At 43.7% G+C, this 25,278-nt stretch overlaps 1 long non-coding RNA gene across 1 annotated transcript in view; it reads left to right on the plus strand.

Annotated features, from left to right (window-relative positions):
* The window catches only part of LOC126191125 (uncharacterized), a 1,376,329-nt gene that overhangs the window by 633,045 nt on the left and 718,006 nt on the right, over positions 1-25,278 (plus strand). The window lies entirely within an intron of this gene.

Below are 25,278 nucleotides of genomic sequence, written 5' to 3' on the forward strand. Positions count from 1 at the left end.
TAGAGCACGTTTAAACGCAGTTTTTGTATTTTTAGTCAGTGTTAGAAGCTTTAGTTTTAGCAGACTCAGAACCTGCCCACACTGCTTAGCGTCCATTACTCTGCCGCGCCACAGTTGACCGCAACCGCCACGATATCTCTGAGTGGCGAGCATGCGGCTTCCGACCTCCCCCTCCCCCCCTGCAGACGGCTATCCCTCTTCATTCCGCTGCACCCGGTTACCCATCTGGTCCGGCCACTTCATGGCAAACTGCCAGCCTCATAACGCTTAACCAAACCCGCCAATTTGGAATACTTCGAATAGTTACAAGGTTGTAAGTGGTCTGTTGTGCTAAGAACAGACTAAGTAACAGGAGCACCTAGATTAAACCCTGGTTTATTGTAGCTATACCATGCAAGTTTTCATGACTGAATTATAAATATTGTAACGAAGTCTGTCTTATTACACAAGAAGCAATCACAGTAGCACATACTTACACTAAAACGTATAAATGAAATTGGCAGTCTCAGCTTATATGACTGAATATCAAACAGTGGGAAAATCACTCATAAAACCCTATTAAAATTACAGTGAAACGGTTCCCTGTGAAAGTAATCACCACAATTTAATCTGAGAATGGTGTTTCGGTGATACAGTCTAACCAGAGCGACAAAAATGCTATCTACATTTCTGTGTTTAACGATCGACTCGTATTATGCAATGTCCTTCAGACATGTATATGTGTCTGAAAGACACTCCTTAAACCCATATCTGTATGAAATACAAAACTTGACGTAATTTTGTTCCAGACCGGGACTAGAACCCAGATTAACCGGTTTACGCGGGCGGTTGGCTTAAGAGTTTCGGCTATCCGAACCCGCTGCATGGTCGAATGGTTGTGGCTGTGCCCTCCTGTAATATTTTGTAGTTCAAATAGTTCAAATGGCTCTGAGCACTATGGGACTTATCATCTATGGTCATCAGCCCCCTGTCCGCCCCAGTAGCTGAGTGGTCAGCGTGACGGATTGCCGTCCTCCGGGCCCGGGTTCGATTCCCGGCTGGGTCGGAGATTTTCTCCGCTCAGGGACTGGGTGTTGTGTTGTGTTCATCATCATTTCATCCCCATCCGGCGTGCAGGTCGCCCAATGTGGCGCCGAATGTAATAAGACCTGCACCAAGGCGGCCGGACCTGCCCCGCGAGGGGCCTCCCGGCCAATGACGCCAAACGCTCATTTCCATTTCCATCAGCCCCCTAGAACTTAGAACTACTTAAACCGAACTAACCTAAGGACATCACACACATCCATACCCGAGGTAGGATTCGAACCTGCGACAGTAGCAGCAGCGACGTTCCGGAATGAAGAACTTAGAAACGCTGGGCCACAGCGGTCGGCCCCAAGTTCGGGTATTGGTCCGGCACATCGTTTTAACCTGCCAGAAAGTTTCAAATTTGTGACCGCTAATAGCCATAGAAATATGCAAGGAAGTGGAGGCTTACAAGAATCACTGCACGTGACCCACCGTATCTTCAGATCACTTTGTTGTGCGCCTAAGGACATCTTTTATATCCTCGTATTAAGATTACCTGTGCCGAAATTTCTCCTCAAGGTTAACCGACGTGAAGCCATCACACCATTGTTAGTGAAGCAATATTTAGGATATTCAGCCCAGTTGTCAATTGTGTTACTCACCAACGACGTACAAGGGTAACAGGCTTCCTCAGTTATAACCTAACTCAAAAATTCTTTTATGCCAGTACACCTCGTCACATCTTAAAAACGAGCTCCACACGTGCATTTTCAACTCAAACCATGAAACATAAAACATCACAAGTTGGTATTATCCACCGTTCCCGAGGTACCGTTGCAAACTAAAAGTCGCTGCTATCACATAACAACGAAGATATTTGTTTAAAGCCCGCTCCTCAGCAGCAACGATACTACTGACTGTCATAAAATGTTTGAGAAATCCCTTTCTGGACCTAGCCCGCTCCAACTACCTCTACGCTGTAATCTGAACGGAAATAGCACGCAAAAATCGTATGTCACTAGGTAACATATATCTATGCCTGCCATCGCTGGATATCGCTCTACAGGAAAAGGAAAATCAAAGGCTGTCGTTTATTGTAAGAAAAAAATCATATTTTGCTACTTGGCAGTAGCAAACTTAATGTTCGACAATCCGCGCAAACTACTGAAAGGTAGTATTCATTGTAGGTAAGTATAAAACAAAACTTGTTTCAATATTTGTCACTTATCATTATGATATACTGAATTTTTGTATAGTGTTTTTGTAGAGGCAGTTCACTACCGGCATCAGACGTAATTTATCCATGATACTTTGTAATTTTATTGTTTGATCGTGATTTGAATGCTCTTTATTTTCATTTTTGCAATCTGTAGAAACTCTTCCAATTTTTTTTATTACCCCTTGGCTCCAGATATGTTTCTTAAGGCATCCACGTTCGAGGCTAGGGTAAGAATCGAAAGTCAAGTGCCAAGTACACCCAGCGAATGATAGTGTGCTAAATGTTAGTACTTCACTTAAAGCCAAAATATTTGACAGTTGGACTATTTAAATTATGTTTCTTGTGTTTCCTGTGTGTAGTAAGCATGTCGTAAAGGAATATTGGTAGTGACTGAGCACTACCAGTCGGAAAACTAGCCATATTTCGCTGTATTTGAGGTCTATGAACTCCGCTCTTCGAGGATCCATAGCAGTATCATACAAAATGAGAAAGATTTTTTGTAAAAACGTCCATAACGGAACTGAGGATAGTCTACAAAAGTACAGAGACTTTAAAATGACAGAAAACACTTTGTGCGAAGTGAACTAACATAAATGGCTGGGAGAAACAGGAATGTTGATGCAATAAGAGAAAAGACGAGCTCAGTCTCTTGTTTTGACAAGTGACACACACACACACACAGACAACTAAAAGAATGTATCTACAAACGCAAGGATTACACGCTACAAAGTAATGGCAAGGAATGCAGTGCTATACACGGCTGTTTGTCGCTGAGAAGATATATTGAAGAACGGATAGAAAAATAACGGAAAAACATATCGAGGTAAATAGTTGGCACAAAACTAGATGGTGCGAGATGGATGCGAAGAGCTAGGGAAGAGCTGTACCGAAACATGAGCACAAGACCGGAAGAATACAGGCTAGAAAGGCTAAAGTTTCCCGGAAAGTCTATGAGGATGAATATGGGTATAATGAGAAAAAGAGTTTGGGAAGCTTTGGGGAGGAAAAGAGGCAAGATGGAAACCAAATGGACTGTAGAACTCAGAAAGGACGACTCTAGATTGAAGAATCGGGTGGAAGAGAAAGAAAATTACAGAAGTAGGTACACACTGAGCAGTACCTCAGAAGTAACGGAAGAGAAGGATACAAGAAAGTGATGGAGTCATCAAGGGAGCAGATAAGCGAAGTGTGCAGATCACGAAAAATGGACGAGGAGTAGAAAAGAAAGGCTAAAGAGTTTGGGGGTGGGGGTGGGACGAGCGCAGAAGAATAATATTCAATCGATGAAGAAGCTATCTATGGTCTCACCGAGGCAATAATGGAATAAGAAAAGACGAAGAATAGTGACTGAGTATCTGAAATCCACAGAAACTAAATGAATGGGTGACAAGGGTGAAATCAGCGAAGATACAACGGCATGAAATTATGCAAGTGGAAACTGCTAAGGAATCTGAATTTGCAATGCGACGACTCTGTCGTTTCTGTTGTGTATTTGTGACAAAGTTATTCAAACTAGGGTTTCTTGCATTTAGTGAGCAGTAGCCCGCTGCATCGATTTGCCATATTTATTTTCATATTCCCTTATGCGGACGTTGAGGATACATCCATCATTTGCCTAAAGAAGCGTGGGAAACCAACAAAACCGTACGAAGGACGAGCGCTGTACAAGCCGTGGTAAAGCCGTTGCAGGAATTTGATCAGGGTGTGGTTCACCGACCTGTCTTGCAGCTAGTGCATAGTACGTTAAAGCTATACCAGCAGGTATCTTGTTCCATGGAGCAGTTATACTACGGAAAATTTTATTAACATATTTCATGTTTTCTTCGATTCTTGAAGCCTTTGAATTTCTTTGAATGTTCGAACAAGGAACGCTGTTGTTGAATATTGCGCGACTGGGACTAGCGCAACTTTGACCTGTTTGCTAGTAGTACAGTACCGGCTGCTCGCTTCAAAGCAGTCCCGTTTCACCGACATTGAGATTTCGGCACAACACACGACAAGAAGCCTACGGACCAAATGCGACTGCGTATCTTTACTACCGACCCATTACTTTAGGGTCTCGTAAAAGACAAGACCAGATTCGTCTCTATCTGATGCTGCAGGGACACACAGAGTGAACTGGAATCTTTCCTGGGGCCGATTTAACTGTCTAGAGTTGAGCGAGATGGCGAAAGACACGAAACAAAAACGCTAGCTGTGAGCAGTATTACCATAATTATTATTGAGAGAAATAATTGGAATTGTCGTAATAATGGAGCTCAATGGCTATTGCTTGGGAACTTAACGAATCGACAGTGCTAAGGGAAGCGCCAGAAAGGACATTTCCTGCTTTGTAAGATGGGAAAATATTTTAATGATTTAATAATATTGAGATACTGTTCACCCACGCGTATATAATCTTACAATACATAATGCGTAATACATCTTGAAGGAACGTCTTGGATAGTGGGGTGAGCCGGCCGGTGTGGCCGAGCGGTTCTAGGCGCTACAGTCTGGAACCGCGCGACCGCTACGGTCGCAGGTTCGAATCCTGCCTCGGGCATGGATGTGTGTGATGTCCTTGGGTTAGTTGGGTTTAAGTAGTTCTAAGTTCTAGGGGACTGATGACCTGAGCTGTTAAGTCCCATAGTGCTCAGAGCCATTTGAACCATAGTGAGGTGAGGCTGTCCGATGATGAATGTGTAGTGCATATTGCCGCAACGATGCCGTATGTTTCTACTAAACAAGTAACAAGAAAAGAAATAGTAATTGTTCGTGACAGTAAATGGTATATGTGTGTCCTCTCTGACGCAGCGTGAAATAAAGTCTGAACGACTGCCCATAAAATCAAAGAAGCGATAACTCTGTTCCTGAACAAAGCAGACCTGAATTATAATTTCCTGGGGCTTTAAAATGAAACAGTGTCATTTAATATCTCCATATTTGTAAGGTTATTTTTATTTCCTTCTGAGATTGCGTTATGAAAATAATATAGCAGTTTTTTATTTTTGGAATCCACCAAGGAACACACGAGACAACTTCTTTAAGCACAAACATTGAAGACCTCTTTCTACCTGGTTTAAGGTAATTGACTGGCAGTAGCCTTCTTCTTTAAAGGTTGACAGAAGTTGTGAATTTCTTGAGGGAAGTCGATTTCCTTCGTAAACTGTTTTTCATTTTGAAATGAGCACTTCATTTCATAATTGTCCAATTTGCAAATTTCATCTCCTTTTAGGTTGATAATGCCCAAGAGGGCTCTAAATGCTGAATTATGAAACAAAGTGTCTGTTATAAAATAAAGAAGAGGATAAGACGAACCGATCATCATCAAACGTGTGATATGATCCCACTCTTGTAAACGCGGTACAGCGCTAAGAAATGCTGCACAAGGAACGATTCCTCCTGAACTGGATTTTCTGAGTAAGAGGATGCCATCAGGATGCAGAAAAACTGCATTACAGACACATAATCTGTATGCACAAGACGTGTAGCCGGTAATTGAAAAGGTGTCATGATGATTTTTCCATTGACAAATATTCGTAATCATACCCCATTCGGATTTCCAGACGAGACTAACAAAGGGGTGGTAACCATGAGAAAAAGATTCAATAAGCAACGAAAGGATAACGTTCTAGGAGTCGGGGCGTGGAATTTAAGATGCTTGAACGTGGTAGGGAAACTAGAAAATCTGGAAAGGGAGGAGGAGGAGGAGGAGGAGGAGGAGATTAGTGTTTAACGTCCCGTCGACAACGATGTCATTAGAGACGGAGCGCAAGCTCGGATGAGGGAAGGATGGGGAAGAAAATCGGCCGAGCCCTTTCGAAGGAACCATCCCGGCATTAGCCTGAAGCGATTTAGGGAAATCACGGAAAACCTAAATCAGGACGGCCGGAGACTGGATTGAACCGTCCTCCTCCCGAATGCGAGTCCAGTGTGCTAACCACTGCGCCACCTCTCTCGGTCTGGAAAGGGAAATGCAGAGGCTCAATCTAGATACAGTAGGGGTAAGTGAAGTGCAATGGATGGAGACAAGGATTTTTGGCCATACGAGGGTTATACCAACGCAGCAGAAAACTGTATAAAGGGAGTGTGATTAGTTATGAATAAGAAGGCAGGACAGAGAGTTTATTGCTGTGAACAGTTCAGTGACAGGGTTGTTCTTATCGGAATCGACAGCAAACCAATACCGACAGCGAAAGCTAAGGTATACACTTGACGTCGCAAGCTGGAGATGAAGAGGTAGAGAAAGTATATGGGGATATTGAGAGGGTACTGCGGTATGTAAAGGAAGATGAAAATCTAACAGTCGTGGTGGACTGGAATGCACTCCCAGGAGAAGCAGTACAAGAAAAGGTTACAAGAGAACGTGGGGTTGGGACAAGGAATGAGAGAGGAGAAAGACTAATTTAGTTCCGTAATAAATTTCGGCCAGTAACAGCGAATACTTTGCTGAAGAATCTCAAGAAGAAGAGGTAAACTTGGAAATCGCCAGTGATACGGGAAGATTTTAGTTAGATTACATCATGGTCAGAGAGAGATTCCGAAATCAGATAATGGTGTGTAAGGCGTGCCCAGGAGCAGATAAAGACTCATATCGCAATGTGCTGGTGATGAAGAGTAGGCTGACGTGTAAGACATTAGTAAGGAAGAATATATAAGCAAAGAATTGGGATACGGAGGAACTAAGGAATGACCAGATACACTTGAAGTTCTCTAAGGTAATTGATACAGGAATAAGGAAGAGCCCAGTAGAGGAATGAATCTCTAAAATGGGCAATCACAGAAGCTGGAAAGAAAATTATTGTTACAAAAAAGGTAACAGTCGAAGTATTCATGGGTAGCAAAAGAAATACATCAGTTGATTGAATAAAGAAGGACGTACAATAATGTTCAGGGAAATTCAGGAATGTAGAGATGGAAGTCGTTGAGGAATGAAATAAATAGGATGTTCATGGAAACTAAGACGAAATGGCTCCATGAAAAATCTTAAGAAATCGAAAAAGAAATTGTTGTAGGAATGACTGAAGCAGTACATAGGAGAGTCAAAATAGTCTTCGGAGAAATTATAGGCAAGAGTGGTAACATAAAGAGTGCAACATGAATTCCACTGTTAAATGCAGAGGGGAGAGCGTGTAGTCGTAAATGGTACATTTAATGACTCTGTGGAGAGTATATTGAAGGCTTGTATGTTGGCGAAGATTTGTCTGACGTAATACAAGGATAAAAAGGAGTCGGTTTAGAAGAGATAGAGGATGCAGGATTAGAATCAAAATACAAAAGCGCTTTGGAGGGTCTAAGATCAAATAAGGCAGAAGGGATTGATGACATACCATCACATGGGAAAGTGGCAACAAAAGGACTACTCGCGTTGTGTGTAGAATGTTTGTGTCTGGCGACATACCATATCAGACTTTCGGAAAAATATCATCCACAAAATTCCGAGGACTGCAAGAGATGAAATGCGACAACTATAGCACAATCACCTTAACAGCTCATTCATCCTAGTTGCTGACAAAAATAATATAGAGAAGAATGAAAAAGAAAATTGAGGATGTGTTTGATGACGACCAGTTTCGCTTTAAGAAACGCAGTTATAACGTTGAGATTGATAATGGAGGCAACAATAAAGAAAAATCATGACACATTCATGGGATTTGTCGACCTGGAAAAAGCGTTTGACACTGTAAAGTGATGAAAGAATTTCGAAATTCTGAGAAAAATTGGGGTAAGCAATGGGGAGAGACGGGTAATATACAGTATGTACAAGAACCAAACGGGAAGAATAAGAGTGGACGACCAAGATAGAGGTGCACTGATTCAAATGGGTGTAGGACAGGGATGTAATATTTCGCCCCTATTGTTCAATCTGTACATCGAACTGATGGAAATAAACTAAAGGTTCAGCTGTGGAATAAAAATGCATGGGTGAAAAGTATCAGTGATAAAATTCGCTGATGACATTGCTATCCCGAATGACAGTGACGATGAATTACAAGATCTGAACTGAATGAAGAGTCTGATGAGTACATAATATGGACTGAGGGTAAACTGAAAAACGACGAAAGCAATGAGAAGCAGTAGAAATGTGAACAGCGAGAAACGTAACATTAGGATTGATGGTCACGAAGTAGATGAAGTTAAGGAATTCTACTAACTAGGCAACAAAATAACCAGTGACAAACGTCAAAAGTAGAATAGCACTGGAAATAAGGGCAATCCTGGTCAAGAGATGTCTATTAGCATCAAACATAGGCCTTAATTTGAAGAAGAATCTATGTTTCGAGAACAGCATAGTATGTTAGTGAAACATGGAATGTGGGAAAACAGAAACAGAAGAGCATCCAAGCATTTGAGTCTTGGTCCTACAGACGAATGTTGGAAATTACGTGGACTGATTTGGTGAGAAATGATGAGGTTCTGCTCAGAATCGGAGAGGAAAGGAATATGTGGAATATCTCAGACCTTGCATTTTCACACATATGCACATGTACTCACATATTATTTCTCGACGGACAGGTATTCATGGTGACTTAAATACGTGCAAACAGTGGAGTAAGAAAAGATGTATTTTCTTGAAGTCTGATGACCTTAGCAGTTAAGTCCCATAAGATTTCACACACATTTGAAAATAAAAAAAAATTTCTTGAAGATCATGACATAACATATTTATAAATTAGAAATTAAATTTCTTGTCGTAGTCTGTGTAGCGTATTGGTGAAAGTTAATTCCGTGCAATTGAAAAATTCCACCTTATTCTTGCATAATACTGCTGAACGGTCATTGATTCAAATATTGATGATTATTAATCTGAAACTGTAGTAGGTAACGTTTATCATTAAAGGCTCATTCTTCGTAAGAGCATTATACCTGGTTTCGCAACGGTGTCGTTTTATAAGCTCGGGAGCGTTATGGAAATGTTCATTTAACTGCTGTGGAAGGAGCTGCAAGAGAGTCATTGTGCATCAAGGAGCGCTTGACTATTAAAATTTCGATTGCGTTTTTTCAATAAGCCAGGCCATATAGTTTTTGTTTTCACGTATTTATATATCTTGAAGTGACTACGACAGGAAAATACAATAAATTTGAGCTAATACAGTCAGAACAGTGGCAGGGAACTGAAAGTCCGAGCACAAGTTGCATTGCGTCCGGAGTTCCAGTGATGATGTTTCTTGATGACGTTATGCAATGTTGCCATAGTTCACCTCTACTCCACCTCTGATGTCACAGAGCACATATCTCAATTGCCTTATCTATAAACTGCAAAGAAATTTAAAAAATGGCGTGAAATTCTAAAACAAACTAGTCTTAAATACAGAATCCAAGACGATGGAGCTGAACACATCCTGCAAGGCAGAGGCAATCCTAGATGCCAGGTCTATCCCAGGTTTTCATGGCAATAATCCAAGATGAGTCAGAAATCAAGATGGCCACTTGTTTAATGTAAGACTGTATACATAGCCCAATTCTCCAAAGTATGGAAATCGGCGAGGTGGATATGAATACACCCTTTTGATGCCCAAGGCCACTTCCGTTAAGTATGAAATCACTGGAAATTATAAAAATTCCAAGATGATGGAAGAAGAAACACAAAGATGGTAGACCTGGGCACAGCCTGCATTGTTGCCACGTCACTTCTGCTATGTATAGACTCCAACATGGGGACATGTGTACAGGATGCACGTATCTCAGATTACTTATGCTATGTTTAGATCCGAACATGGCCACTCGTCAAATTCAAGTTGGTGGACCTAAACATGGCCCGCTTTGCTGTCATCCCACTTGTGCAATTTAAACTATCGCACCAAGGAGAGCGCCCATGCCCTGAAGGCTTTACACACCACCCACTTACCAATCTGCGCTGACTGTCGCAGAGTCCTGGATTTCTGCCAAAGTTGTTTTGTCATGTTTGCTGTAGTATGCAAATTTAACTAAAAAGAAACTGAGTCGTCAATAGACTACAACGTATGCTTATGTGCTGATGCAAGATTACTATGATCGTGGGCGGAATGTGTTTGACAGCAGCTGCAGGGATGATCATGCTGTGCAGGAAATTACAGAGATTTCTGCGGAGCTGTCGAAACACCCCCACAACTTGCGTGACACTATCCGATGTCATACAGCGTGCCAGCTACCACACCACCTCATAAAAAACGAAATGCACACCGTGTTCGCAGCATGACTAATGTTAACACATAACATTTACATAAGTAAGCCTCTACAAATGCCAGGTTTCCTGGCTGTCACACCACCTTTGCATTTAGTATCTCCGACTGGTGGGTTGTTTGAACCCTGGTAGGCTTCATAGAAGATCTCTTAGGTTTTTTGAAAGGTACTTCTTTGTTTCTTGCTCTTTTCGTGTGTGTACTGTTTCTGACTTCGTCCTCCTCTTGTTTCTATCCTGTTAGAAACTCCTGAGTGCATTTTCTAGCGATCCAAGTCCTCGTTGGTCCGACCAGTTTGATTGACGAGTGAGATTTCTGAGACCCACTAATTGTGGCTTTTGTTCCCAGCAAGTCTGCACAGTCTCTCCATAACTGTCATTTCTCCGTTACTTCGTTTAGATATTTTGTAGGAAAGGTCGATATACATGAAATAGACGTCATAGTGCGTTGTTTCGTACTTGTTGCAGTTTTAAGTGTATGCTGGCTATATTTCCACATACACAGCACGTATAGTCCATAATGTGACGTATACACATCACGTAGATGCGCAGTCCACTATGGTGGGTAATGTTGATGGTTCTTTAATGGCAGGATAAGTACCCCCCAACTTTGTTATGCTTTTCCCCATACTTCTTAAATACGAAGTCTTCACGTGAGTCTTCTGTCAGTGGTTAACATAGGTACTTTTTCTGATGTCGTCCACTGTATGTCTTCTCTGAAGGTCTCGACCATGATAAGGTTTGGTAGTGGCCTCTTTGTTGTTATGAGAGTTTGGCCTTAAGTGGCTTTAAAGCCAATGTGCTTCTTTGTAGCCTATTTCTGTAGCTGAGTTCATGCTTCTTGAAGTTTTATAAATCGTATTTCAGATCACCTGCTTTTTGAGAAGATCACTGTCTCGTCTGAAAAGAAAGGTATGTGGATCCTAGGTTTCTTCAGGATATATGCAGTTCAGATGCTGCTTACAACAGGTGCCAGCAGGGAGCCCTGTGTTACCCCAGCTCGCACCGCACTTTCAGTGGAGAGAGAGCCCTCAGGCATACTTGTAAGGTGTGTCTTTATAGGTAATTGGCCATCAGTCGGACGAAAGCTCCTACAAGATGGTACCACAATATTCCCTCTGGAGGAATACTAGTACGGCGTCCTCAATTACTTTTAGCAGCTGATGTGTGGTTGAGTGTCTAGCCACAGTACAGAACTGTACTGGAGGCAGTGTGTTGAGCTCTTCCAGTGGACTGTAGTTTTTGGGAACCGACTTCTCTTCTACAGGTTCAGTTGTGGTATAATTATTGTTTTCTTCCTTGCTGAAAGACAGATCTTCCTATGACGTTGAAAAATTATTAGTTGTAGCTGGTTTAGCGAGCTCTATCATCGCTCTCAGATCGTGTCCCAGGGACTTCTTAGCTGGTAGACACATTAGAGCTATCCGTATCTCCACTCACAGGACAGAGTTATCTCAGATTATGTTCATCAGCGCTTCTTATTCAGTTGTTACGCCACTGCTCAACTCCTGTAATGTGCTCCTCATCTCTCGGTTGTACAATGGGCAGGAAATTGGCATGTGTTTGTTGTGTATGTGTGTTCTGATTTTACGAACGCTCAGTGCGAGGTTATCAACGCCCTGGAAATTAGCTTCAGATACGTTTGCTCGACGTTTGCTTTTCGATATATGGATGTTTTCACCATAGCTACATGAGGCAGTAGTTACGGTTTTCTTTCCAAGAAAGCTCGGACTATTGGGCAGACTTCTTCATTGGGCTCCACTATGGATACGTTTTCGGCTCATCGTTGATAGCGGTATTCCTGCAAGTGTGCTTTGATTTGCCATAGTAGCTCAATTACTAGTATTAATTTTTGTTCGGCTTCATTGACATCTGTGGTGTCATTGAAGTCAAAATCTCCTAGCCGGCGTGTCGCTTGTTGTATACAGGGTGAGTCACCTAACGTTACCGCTGGATATACACTCCTGGAAATGGAAAAAAGAACACATTGACACCGGTGTGTCAGACCCACCATACTTGCTCCGGACACTGCGAGAGGGCTGTACAAGCAATGATCACACGCACTGCACAGCGGACACACCAGGAACCGCGGTGTTGGCCGTCGAATGGCGCTAGCTGCGCAGCATTTGTGCACCGCCGCCGTCAGTGTCAGCCAGTTTGCCGTGGCATACGGAGCTCCATCGCAGTCTTTAACACTGGTAGCATGCCGCGACAGCGTGGACGTGAACCGTATGTGTAGTTGACGGACTTTGAGCGAGGGCGTATAGTGGGCATGCGGGAGGCCGGGTGGACGTACCGCCAATTGCTCAACACGTGGGGCGTGAGGTCTCCACAGTACATCGATGTTGTCGCCAGTGGTCGGCGGAAGGTGCACGTGCCCGTCGACCTGGGACCGGACCGCAGCGACGCACGGATGCACGCCAAGACCGTAGGATCCTACGCAGTGCCGTAGGGGACCGCACCGCCACTTCCCAGCAAATTAGGGACACTGTTGCTCCTGGGGTATCGGCGAGGACCATTCGCAACCGTCTCCATGAAGCTGGGCTACGGTCCCGCACACCGTTAGGCCGTCTTCCGCTCACGCCCCAACATCGTGCAGCCCGCCTCCAGTGTTGTCGCGACAGGAGTGAATGGAGGGACGAATGGAGACGTGTCGTCTTCAGCGATGAGAGTCGCTTCTGCCTTGGTGCCAATGATGGTCGTATGCGTGTTTGGCGCCGTGCAAGTGAGCGCCACAATCAGGACTGCATACGACCGAGGCACACAGGGCCAACACCCGGCATCATGGTGTGGGGAGCGATCTCCTACACTGGCCGTACACCACTGGTGATCGTCGAGGGGACACTGAATAGTGCACGGTACATCCAAACCGTCAACGAACCCATCGTTCTACCATTCCTAGACCGGCAAGGGAACTTGCTGTTCCAACAGGACAATGCACGTCCGCATGCATCCCGTGCCACCCAACGTGCTCTAGAAGGTGTAAGTCAACTACCCTGGCCAGCAAGATCTCCAGATCTGTCCCCCATTGAGCATGTTTGGGACTGGATGAAGCGTCGTCTCACGCGGTCTGCACGTCCAGCACGAACGCTGGTCCAACTGAGGCGCCAGGTGGAAATGGCATGGCAAGCCGTTCCACAGGACTACATCCAGCATCTCTACGATCGTCTCCATGGGAGAATAGCAGCCTGCTTTGCTGCGAAAGGTGGATATACACTGTACTAGTGCCGACATTGTGCATGCTCTGTTGCCTGTGTCTATGTGCCTGTGGTTCTGTCAGTGTGATCATGTGATGTATCTGACCCCAGGAATGTGTCAATAAAGTTTCCCCTTCCTGGGATAATGAATTCACGGTGTTCTTATTTCAATTTCCAGGAGTGTATTTCGTAAACCACATCAAATTCTGAAGAACCGATTCCACAGACCGAACGTGAGGAGAGGGGCTAGTGTAATTGTTTAATACAAACCATACAAAAATGCACGGAAGTATGTTTTTAACACAAACCTACGTTTTTTTAATGGAACCACGTTAGTTTTGTTAGCACATCCGAACATATAAACAAATACGTAATCAGTGCCGTTTGTTGCATTGTAAAATGTTAATTACATCCGGAGATATTGTAACATAAAGTTGACGCTTGAAACCTCCGACGCTCAGTTGCGTGCTGTAACGAACACGGGCCACGGTCAGGGGCATGTTTACAATGACGACCGTGTTTACGAGTGTGGCTGTAGTGCACTGTTGTGGTTTGGTCCGCATGGAGCGCTTGCTGCTATTGTTATTCTGAATTCGTCTCCGCACGCAGACCAACTGTAGTACACCGTGTTACCAGACGTCTGTGATAGTGTAGTGTTGTAGGAACTGTGACCATGGTGTATTCGAACTCTGAAAAGGCGGAGATGATACTCATCTATGTCGAGTGTCGACGAAATGCAGCTGAAGCCTGCAGGGTGTATGCAGAACGGTACCCGGACAGAGAGCATCCAACGTGCCGCACATTGGAAAACATCTACCGCCAACTGTATGCCACAGGTATGGTCGTAGCACGCAAACGGGTCCGTAACAGGTCCGTCACAGGAGAAGTGGGTGCAGTTGGTGTGTGAGCTGCTGTTGCCATGAACCTACACATGAGTACATGAGACATTGCGAGAGCCGGTGAACTGAGTCAAAGTAGTGTCATGCGCATACTGCATCGTCACCGCTTTCACCCGTTTCATGTGTCGCTACATCAGCAATTACATGGTGATGACTTTAATCATCGAGTGCAACTCTGTCAATGGCCATTAACAGAAAATGCGTTGCAGTTCTACCTGTGTACCGATGAAGCGGGTTTCACAAACCACGGGGCAGTGAATCTACAGAACATTCATTACTGCTCCGTGGACAATCCTCGCTGGCTCAGACAGGTAGAGCGACAGCGACCGTGGACTGTAAATGTATGGTGCGGAATCATTGGCGACCACCTCATTGGTCCTCACTTCATTGCAGGGGCCCAAACAGCTGCAACATATATCGCGTTTCCACAGAATGATGTGCCAACGTTGCTCGAAAATGTCCCACTGGAAACGCGTCGAGGTATGTGGTATCAGCATGATGGTGCACCTGCACATTCCGCAATTAACACTAGGCTGACCCTTGACAGGATGTTCGACGGGCGTTTCATAGGACGTGGAGGACGCATAAATTGGCCAGCCCGTTCTCCTGATCTTACACCTCTGGACTTCTTTCTGTGGGGTACGTTAAAGGAGAATGTGTACCGTGATGTGCCTACAACCCCAGAGGATATGAAACAACGTATTGTGGCAGCCTGCGGCGACATTACACCAGATGTACTGCGGCGTGTACGACATTCATTATGCCAGAGATTGCAATTGTGTGCAGCAAATGATGGCCACCACATTGAACACCTATTGGCGTGACATTTCGGGACACACTCTGTTCCACTCCGTAATTGAAAACGGAAACCACGTGTGTACGTGTACCTCACCCCTCATGGTAATGTAAGTAGGCTGTTTAGATTTTTATATTGGTAATGCCACGTAGCGCTCTGTATGAAAATCACTGGCTGTGCTGTGTGCAGTCTGTGGCTAGTTTGCATTGTTGTCTGCCATTGTAGAGGGGCAGCTGGATGTTAACAGCGCATAGCGTTGCGCAGTTAGAGGTGAGCCGCCAGCAGTGGTGGATGTGAGGAGAGAGATGGCGGAGTTTTGAAATTACATATATTATGACTTTTGATGATATTAAGCTGGCAGTAGTGGCGCTCGCTGTATTGTAGTAGTTCGAGTAATGAAGATTTTTGTGAGGTAAGTTATTTGTGAAAGGTATAGTTTAATGTTACTCAGGGCCATTCTTTTGCAGGGATCTTTGATAGTCAGATTGCGTTGCGCTAAAAATATTGTGTGTCAGTTTAAGCACAGTCTTGTATAAATTGTTCAAAGGGGACGTTTCAGTAATGTAAATGTGCGTCAGTGAAAAAGACCAATAAAAAGGTGTTAGCATGTGGACGTAATGTGCTGTTCCAGTCTCTTCTGTACCTAAGGTCCATCACCGTTCCCTTTGGATCCCTACGTAATTCGGTGCTCTCCGATACACACGATCGAACAGCGGAGGAGTGGTACTCAAGCGTCAACTTTAGGTTACAATATCTCCGAATGTAATTAACATTTTACAATGAAACAAACGGCACTGATTACGTGTTTGTTTATATGTTCAGACGTGCTAACAAAACTAACAGGGTTCCATTTAAAAAAACGTAGGTTTGTGTTATAAAACATACTTCTGTGCATTTTTTTATGGTTTGTATTAACCAATTACACTAGCCCCTCCTCACGTTCGGTCTGTGGAATCGATTCGTCAGTATTTGATGTGGTTTACGAAATATATCCAGCGGTAATGTTAGGTGACTCACCCTGTATACCTCTGCCCGTATTTGACCTTAGTAGTATCAAGTATTGGCATTTGGAGTCCGATTCCTTTCGTAAGTGACAGATGACAGGTAGGAGGTCAGATGCGACTTTGGCCTACTTCTGCTGTATGTAACTTCTGAAGTAGTAAGGAAAGCGGAAACCAATATTAGAAGTTGCGGAATGGATTCCATATCTTGCATTTTAAACAGAGTTGACTGCAAACTGCTTCTGAAGTAGTAAGGAAAGCGGAAACCACTATTAGAAGTTACGGAATGGATTCCAAACCTTGCATTTTAAACTGAGTTGACTGCAAACTGCTTCGTAGGACTCTTTAAAGTTAGAAGCTACTCGCTTCTGATTTCGTAGAGAAAGTGGATGCATTAAAGAGAACATCGCACAGTGGAAGTGACGCTTTCTGACGAAGAATAACGTTCATTTGCCTAAGTCCATTGACGTCAAAATAAAAGTGAATTTCAAGTAGCCCATTGCGACGTTGAAAGAAATATAGGAAGACACTGCCAGTTGTAAATGTTTTTCATAAGTTTTCGAGACCGTTTGCCATTTCTCTTGAGAGCGCCCGTGTTTAGGTGCAGATGGAACTGGTCGATCTGCTGTGGAGTTTCCACTTAAAAAACAGATTCTTTTACATTAAAGCTATCCAGTACTTCTACGTTGTCTTCATAGGGAAGAGTTTCCACATCCTAATAATATGATCGCAAACCTGATATCAGTTTTTAGATCAACTTACGCGTGCGAAAGATTTTATTCGGTTATGAAACAAAGTACGTCACTACTTCGTGCAGCCTGTGGGACGAAACTTTGTTTAACATTCTGTATGCGGACAATCTGTGCCACATATAAATATTGTTAGGTTTACAATGCCCTAAAAGTAATTAAATAATACTAAAATATGCTTTGTATGTGAACCATGCAGGGACATAAATATGAAATAAAGCGGCATTCCTCATGCGGTGGTTTCGCACTTTGCCCTCCACCCCCTTGCTTTCTGCTCAGCGTGGCGGGCTAAATGAGGAAATATGCACTCGGCTGAGGGAGACTGGTACTCCTGCACGAGCACCACACGGCTGCAAAGTTCTTGGCCTTCCCTGGTTTAGAAAGTTTTAAAATTTAAACTGTAAATGTGATTTTTTGATCAGTTCTACTATTTTATTTAAGGAGGCCATACGTATTTTCGTATGTTCAGTATGTCACCATAGTATTTGTGAACAGATTTGGTAAAAGAAACGAAGCTGCTGCCCCTTGTAGAGAACAGACGGTTTCCTTACTTGCAGCACGGATTAAGTAGTGTTCACTCGTATTTTCGCTAAACTGCATGAGACTGGTACACAGCCGAGCATCATTTGTCATTTGAAACTGCAGATGAACGTAGCGAGGATGACGCAGCAGACATTTTGCTGGGTGACAGTAGACCTCCAATAAGCACACACCAAATTTCTATACATATCGCTGTTGTGCATACAAGAATGTGGCGGACGTTACGGTGTGCGAAGGCTCTGACCATACTATATATAGGCTGTCCCAAAGCTTTTGGGTTAAATTGAAACAGTTGATAGTGGGTCCACAACCGATAACATTGAAATAGGCAACCAATGGTCGGAAACGCATATTTGATGTGCTATCGACATAGACAGTGCACACCGTATATCAACAACCTAACTCATGGTATTTGTCCAAAGCGACGACCGCCGTTTTCAATGCGTGAATAGCTACGCTGCATTCTGCTCCGCCGCGCTCTCTCGAAGCTGTCTGATGTCTGTTGTACCAAGAGACAGGCAGCTTGGATCCTAGCAAGCAGGTCTTCATTCATTTGTACAGGGGTTTCGTAAACCAACGTCCTGACGCAATTCCAGAGGAGAAGGTCCAGAGGTGTGAGATACGGCGATCGCTTTAGCCGTGGGACAGGATCTCCCCTTCATATTTTTTTGTCATCAGTCTTCTGACTGGTTTGATGCGGCCCGCCACGAATTCTTCTCCTGTTGTAGCCTTTTCATCTCAGAGTAGCGCCTGCATCGTATGTCCTCAATTATTTGCTGGTTGTATTCCAATCTCTGTCTTCTTCTACAGTTTTTGTCCTCTACAGCTCCCTCTAGTACCATGGAAGCCATTCCCTCATTTCTTAACAGGTGTCCTATCATCCTGTCCCTTCTCGTTATCACTGTTTTCCACGTATTCATTTCCTCTCCGATTCTTTGCAGAACTTCCTCATTCCATACCTCACCAGTCGACCTAATTTTCAACATTCGTCTGTAGCACCACATCTCAAATTCTTCGATTCTCTTCTGTTCCGGTTTTCCCACGTCCATGTTTCACTACTCCAGACGTACATTCACAGAAATTTCTTCCTCAAATTAAGGCCGATATTCGATATTAGTAGACTTCTCTTGGCCAGGAATGCCGTTTTTTCCTTTAGTAGTTTGCTTTTGGTGTCCTCCTTGCTCCGTCCGTCACTCGTTATTTTGCTGCGTAGGCAGCAGAATTCCTTAACTTCATGTACTTCGTGACCATCAGACCTGATGTTAGGTTTCTCGCTATTCTCATTTCTACTGCCGGTACCTCTCATTTCCTTCGTATTTCTTCGATTTATTCTCAACCCATACTCTGTACTCATTACACTCTTCATTCGGTTCAGATAATTGTTCTTCCCTTTCATTAAAGATAGCAGTGTCATCAGAGAATCGTATCATTGATATTCTTTCATCTTGAATTTTATTCCACTCCTGAACCTTTCTTTTATTTCCATCATTGTTTCCCCGATGTACAGATTGAATAGTACGGGCGAAAGGCTACATCCTTGCTTTACACCCTTTTTAATACGAGCAAATTGTTCTTGGTCATCCACTCTTATTATTGACTCTTAGCTATTGTAAATATTGTATATTACCCGTCTCTTCATATAGCTTACCTCTGTTTCGAACATCTTGCCCCAGTTTACATTGTCGAACGCCTTTTCCATGTCGACAAATCCTATGAACGTGTCTTGATTTTTCTTCAGTCTTGGTTCCATTATCAACCGCAACGTCAGAATTGCCTCGCTGGTGCCTTTACCTTTCCTAAAGCCAAACTCATTGCCATCTAACACCTCCTCAACTTTTTTCTCAATTCTGATGTATATTATTCTTCTCAGAAACTTCGATGCGTCAACAGTTTAGATGATTGTGCGATAATTCTCACACTTCTCAGCACACACGGCATTGGGTATTGTGTGGATGATACGGATGGTATGCCCCGAGACTCATACATTTTACACACCAACATGAATAGTCGGTTTCATGCCACTTCCGATATGACTAGAAATTCAGATGGTAGTAGAATTCCGTAACTTCATCCACTTCGTGACCATCAATCTTGATGTTAGGTTTCTCGCTGTTCGAATTTCTGCTGCTTCTCATTGCTTTCGGCTTTTTTCAATTTACCTTCAGTCCATATTCTGTGCTCATTAGACCGTTCATTCAATACACATCATGTAATTCTTCTTCACTGTTATTCTGGATAGAAATGTCATCAGCGAATTTTATCAATGACATATTCTCACCCTTGCGTTGTAATTCCACCCCTGAACCTTTAGTTTATTCCCATCAATTCGATGTACAGTTTCAACAGTGAAGGCTAAACTCTACATATCTGTCATACACCCGTTTGAATCAGTGCACTTCGTTCTTGGTCGTCCATTCTTATTCTTCCCGTTTGGTTCTTGTACATATTTTATATGACCCGTCTCTCCCTATAACGTACCCCTACTTTACACAGAATTTTGAACATCCTGTAACACTTCACACTGTCGAACGCTTTTTCCAGCTCTACAAATCCTATGAACGTGTCTTGATTTTTCTTTGGTCTTGGTTCCATTATTAACCGCAATATCAGAATTGTCTTTCTCATCCCTTTACCTTTCCTAAAGTCAAATTGATCGTCATCTAATGCAGCCTCAGTTTCCTTTTTCATTCTTGTGTATATTATTTTTGTCAGCAATTTGCATGCATGAGCTGTTAAGCTGATAGTGCGATAATTCTCTCTCTTCTCAGCTCTTGCCGTCTTCAGAACTGTGTGGATGATGCTTTCCGAGAGTCAGATGGTATGTCGCCATACTCCTACATTCTACGCACCAACGTGAATAGTCGTTTAGTTGCTACTTCCTCCAATGATTTTAGAAATTCTGGTTGGAATGTTATCTACCCCTTCTGCTTTCCTTGATCTTAAGTCCTCCAAAGTTCTTCTAATTCTGATTCTAATACTGGATCCTCTCTCTCTTGACTCCTGTTTTTTCTCTTGACTCTTGGCTCCTGTTTTTTCTTCTATTACACCAGACAAATCTTCCCCCTCATAGAGGCTATCAATGTATTCTTTCGACCTATCCGCTCTCTCCCCTGCATTTAACAGTGGAATACCCTTTGCACCCTTAATGTTATCATCCTTGCTTTTAATGTCACCGAAGGTTGTTTTGACTTTCCTGTATGCTGAGTCTGTCTTTCGAACAATCATTTCTTTTTCGATATCTTCACATTTTTCCTGCAGCCATTTCGTCTTAGCTTCCCTGCACTTCCTATTTATTTCATTTCTCAGCAACTTGTATTTCTGTATTCCTGAGTTTCCCGGAACATTACTGTACTTCCTCCTTTCATCGAAGAATTGAAGTATTTCATCTGTTAACCATGGTTACTTCGCAGTTACCTTCTTTCAACCTATGATTTCCATCAATACTTCTGTGATGACCCTTTTTAGAGATGTCCATTCCTCTTCAACTGTACTGCCTAATGAGCTATTCCTTACTCCTGTATCTATAGCCTTAGAGATCTTCAACCGTATCTCGTGATTCTTTAGTACTGCCATATCCCATTACTTTGCGTATTGACTCTTCCTGACTAATGACTTAAACCTCAATCTACTCTTCATCACTACTATATTGTGATCTGAGTCTACATCTGCTCCTGGGTATGCTTACAATCCAGTATTTGATTTCGAAATTTCTGTCTAACCATGATGTAATCTAATTGAAATCTTCCCGTAACACCCTGCCTTTTCCAAGTATACCTCCTCCTCTTGTGATTCTCGAACAGATTATTCGCTGTTACGAGCTGAAACTTGTTACAGAACTGATTTTGTCTTTTTCCTCTCTCATACCTTCTCCCAAGCCCGTATTATCCTGTAACCTTTTCTTCTACTACTTCTCCTACAACTGCATTCCAGTCCCCCATGTCTATTAGATTTTCATCCCCCTTTACATACTGTATTACCCTTTCAAGATCCTCATACACTTTCTCTACTTCAGCTTGTGACGTCAGCATGTATACCTAAACTATCGTTGTCGGTGTTAGTTTGCTGTCTATTCTGATAAGAACAACCCTGGCACTGAACTGTTCACAGTAACACACTCTCAGCCCTACTTGCCTATTCATAACGAATCCTACTCCCGCTATACAATTTTCGGCTGCTGTTGATATTACCCTATACTCATATAACCAGAAATCCCTGTCTTATTTACACTTCACTTCACTGACCCCTACTATATCTAAATTCAGTCTTAGCATTTCCTTTTTCAGATTTTCTAGTTTCCCAACAACGTTCAAGCTTCTGACATTGAACGCCCCGTCTCGTAGAACCTTATCCATTCGTTGATTATTCAACCTCCCCCTTGGAAGTACCCTCCGGGAGATCTGAATGGGGAACTATTCCGGAATCTTTTGCCAATGGAGGGATCATCATGACACTTTTTCAATTACAGGCCACATGTCCTGTTGATACACGTTACGTGTCTTTAATGCAGTGGTTTCCACTACCTTCTGCATCCTCATGTCGTTGATTATTTCTAATTCTTCCGCCTTTACGGGAATTTGCCACCCCTATGACAAGAGAGTGAGCTGAATCTCTGTCTGCTCTTCTACGCTCTTTGACAAGGCCGTTGGCAGAATGAGGGTGACTTCTTATCCCGGAAGTCTTCGGCTGCCAATGCTGATTATTAATAAAAATTTAATCGGTGGTGGGATTCGAACCTGGGACCGAAGACGTTTCGCTATCCCTAGACTACGGGTCTCTCATCCTCTTATAATACGACGATAAGTGCAAGGTTCTATCTTGTGGGCAGTGGTGTACACTGTTCATTCCAGTGTACGAAAGACACCAGGAATGTTTTCGAGAGGGTAGGAGAACTGCATGTGCTGTTACAGTACATGCATTGAGACGGTCGGTCATCGAATTGAACAATGAGCTACGTTGTTGTCATGTGGTGTACGCTGCGTATGTTCCCAACACAATAAATATGCGTTTCCAGCCATTGGTTCCCTGCATAATCGGTTGTGGATCCTCTACCAGCCGTTTCAACTTCACCATAAGAGTGTGACACGCCGTGTACAGCGTACTGAACTTCGAGAAGACGATTAAGACAGAGTATTGATATTTTATAGTTGGTACTCGCTAACGGCCGAGTGACCCCACTAATATTTGTAAGCGTAGGATTCCGCGACCGTTGGCACAGTCAATAAAATTCTTCTGTTTATATCACCGAGCTGTCGATACGCAAAATTCCGGAGGTTCAGGGAGTGAAAACACCCTGAGGAAGGCCATCTGCAGCACTGGCCGAAGCGTCAAAAAATTTTATGCATCGACAATGCGGCCACCGATGATGTCATTAGAGACATTGGGTCCAGGGTCCACTCACACTTGTAAGGCAAATGAGTGGCAGCTTGAATAAACGGCTGGAGGGATTGGCGATAAGCTTAACACACTGATGGTCACTGATCGTAGCAGTGTCATCAACAATTCTTTCAATTGCTATCCTTCCTCACGGAATTATACACACAATCTTTCTTTTATCCCCCCCCCCCCCTCTTTCTCCCCTCACCCAATGCTAACTCGATTTGCAGACTGAACAGGAGGTTTTGCTCTATCCATATCTCTCGGTCCGCCAAGTGTGTCCCAAGAACGTCTTTAAGCGCGCCGCAAAGAATCCATTAGTTGCGTTCGAGACGCCAGGGGCGAACGTTGCGCCCCGCGGTACTCTCCCTGGCCGGATGCCAGCGGCGGCCTCCGCTTCGTCTGGCGCTGCCGCTCGATTAATTATGCGTGCACGCAGCCCACGCCGTCTCCTGGCGTGCTTCCAGAGCATACCGCGCACACCCAATGTGGCGGCCGCGCTCCGCAGGGTCTCCAGATGCGTCGTTCAAGCCGCCGCTCAGTAAACACAGTGTGCCACGTGAACCGTGAATTTACTTTCAAATCTTTTAAGAATTTGCTTTATATACTAGCGATTCATCAAGATCATTAACACATTTAATCACACTATGTGAGCGTGGAGGTAGTTGCCAGTGGGTAACTGATGAAAACAAATCAAATTTCTTTCAACAAATGGAAATTTTATTCCTAAAAGCCTTTTTTTTTAATTTAAAATTATAATCAGAAAGCATCCTCTAAATGTCAAGTTACAGATTATTCAGAGGCAGAAAGAACAAATTTTTGACAGTATGAGCTTTCGGGCTGAGAACCTTGCCGCTTCCTTTTGACACGGCCGTAGTCACCACCCCTCACAACAACCTCTGAAAGTCTACACTGGTGCAAATCTGCAACACACCATATTACTTTAAACTACAAATTTTAACAACTCACACAAGCACATAACCAATGCACCCCGTAGGAGGGATGGAAATGGTACAAAACACTAACATTAAAAGATTAATTTGCCACCAAAAGTGCAACTTGATTTTTAAAAAGAAGGTCTTACGGTGGAAGGGTGGTAACTTTAAATAAAAACTTTAAATAAAAACCCATGAAAAGCAGTCTTACATAAATATACTAGGTTGGCCAAACATGCTCTACATTACACATATACAGCCTCTCAAGATGATAGGCAAGATCAAAACATATTTCAGGAATTCGGCCGTTACACTTCAAGCAATAAATTCGTTAACACCGAATCCGACAAACCTGACGGAGGCAGCTAGTAACGTACGGCAGACCGACGAAGAGACAGACAGACACTACTGCCAAACAAATGCGGACGAGAGACAGACGAGCAAGCTCGGGACGAGAGACTGACCAAGAAAACAAGTAGAATTTAACAAGTAAATGAAACAACATATCACAAATCACTTAACTTCTAATAAACTGCGATGTCTAACGCAGCATCCCCCCCCCCCAAAAAAAAAAAAAAACATCTCTCGAACCGCCCGCTGCCAGCCGCTTCAACGGACGCAGGAAGGTGCGCCGATCTCCCGTCTCACGGCGTCGCAGCTCGCGCCGGCCAGACCGATGTCGTGGGTTGACTTCTGTTGCTCTCGTGTCGGCCACGAACCTATTACCCCTCGCTATACGGCGCAGCCCACTGGCCTGACGTGGCGACCTCACATGCGCCGACGCTCAAGACGGACAAGTCATTTTGTGTCTCAGTGTGCGACCGACCAACCGATCGATCCAACCGCCAATGACCATTGCCTGAGCAAACTCGAGCAGGCTGGCGGCCTAACACATATTAGCACTCCGGACGACAGACAGACACTGACTGCCCCGCACTGACCCGGCTGACCAACTGACCGACTGGCGAGCTCATAGTGCTCCTTAAATATACGTGAACAGGCAACCTTTCCCCTTTCCCACCAGAAGGAGACACTAAAGCTGCGATTGCCACAAGGGCGCCACAGCCAGAAACGGAGGGCGACTGCTTCATACTACGCGCTGCGGCGCGCTCTTCAAAACAGCAGTTTTTACCACGGCTCGCCACGGAACATAGTTGAGAGGTTGCAGCGGCATTATAGATGCGCCTCACTTCGATCTTATCTCGGAAAAATCTTGATTAGTAAAACACAGGATCGAATAGTTTGCTCATGCGGGACAGGCAGTGAATAACATCCTCCCACCATCCCGAGCATGTTTACACTTGCAGTAGGCCACCTGAAACTACTGAGTAAACTATTCTGGCGCAGTGATTCGGAGCCAGTCTGTTTATCTTCGAGTAGGAGATATTGTCTGCTAACTAAATGAATGAGAAGTTGTAGTG

This window comes from Schistocerca cancellata, chromosome 6 (genome assembly GCF_023864275.1).
Source record: "Schistocerca cancellata isolate TAMUIC-IGC-003103 chromosome 6, iqSchCanc2.1, whole genome shotgun sequence".
NCBI lineage: Eukaryota > Metazoa > Arthropoda > Insecta > Orthoptera > Acrididae > Schistocerca > Schistocerca cancellata.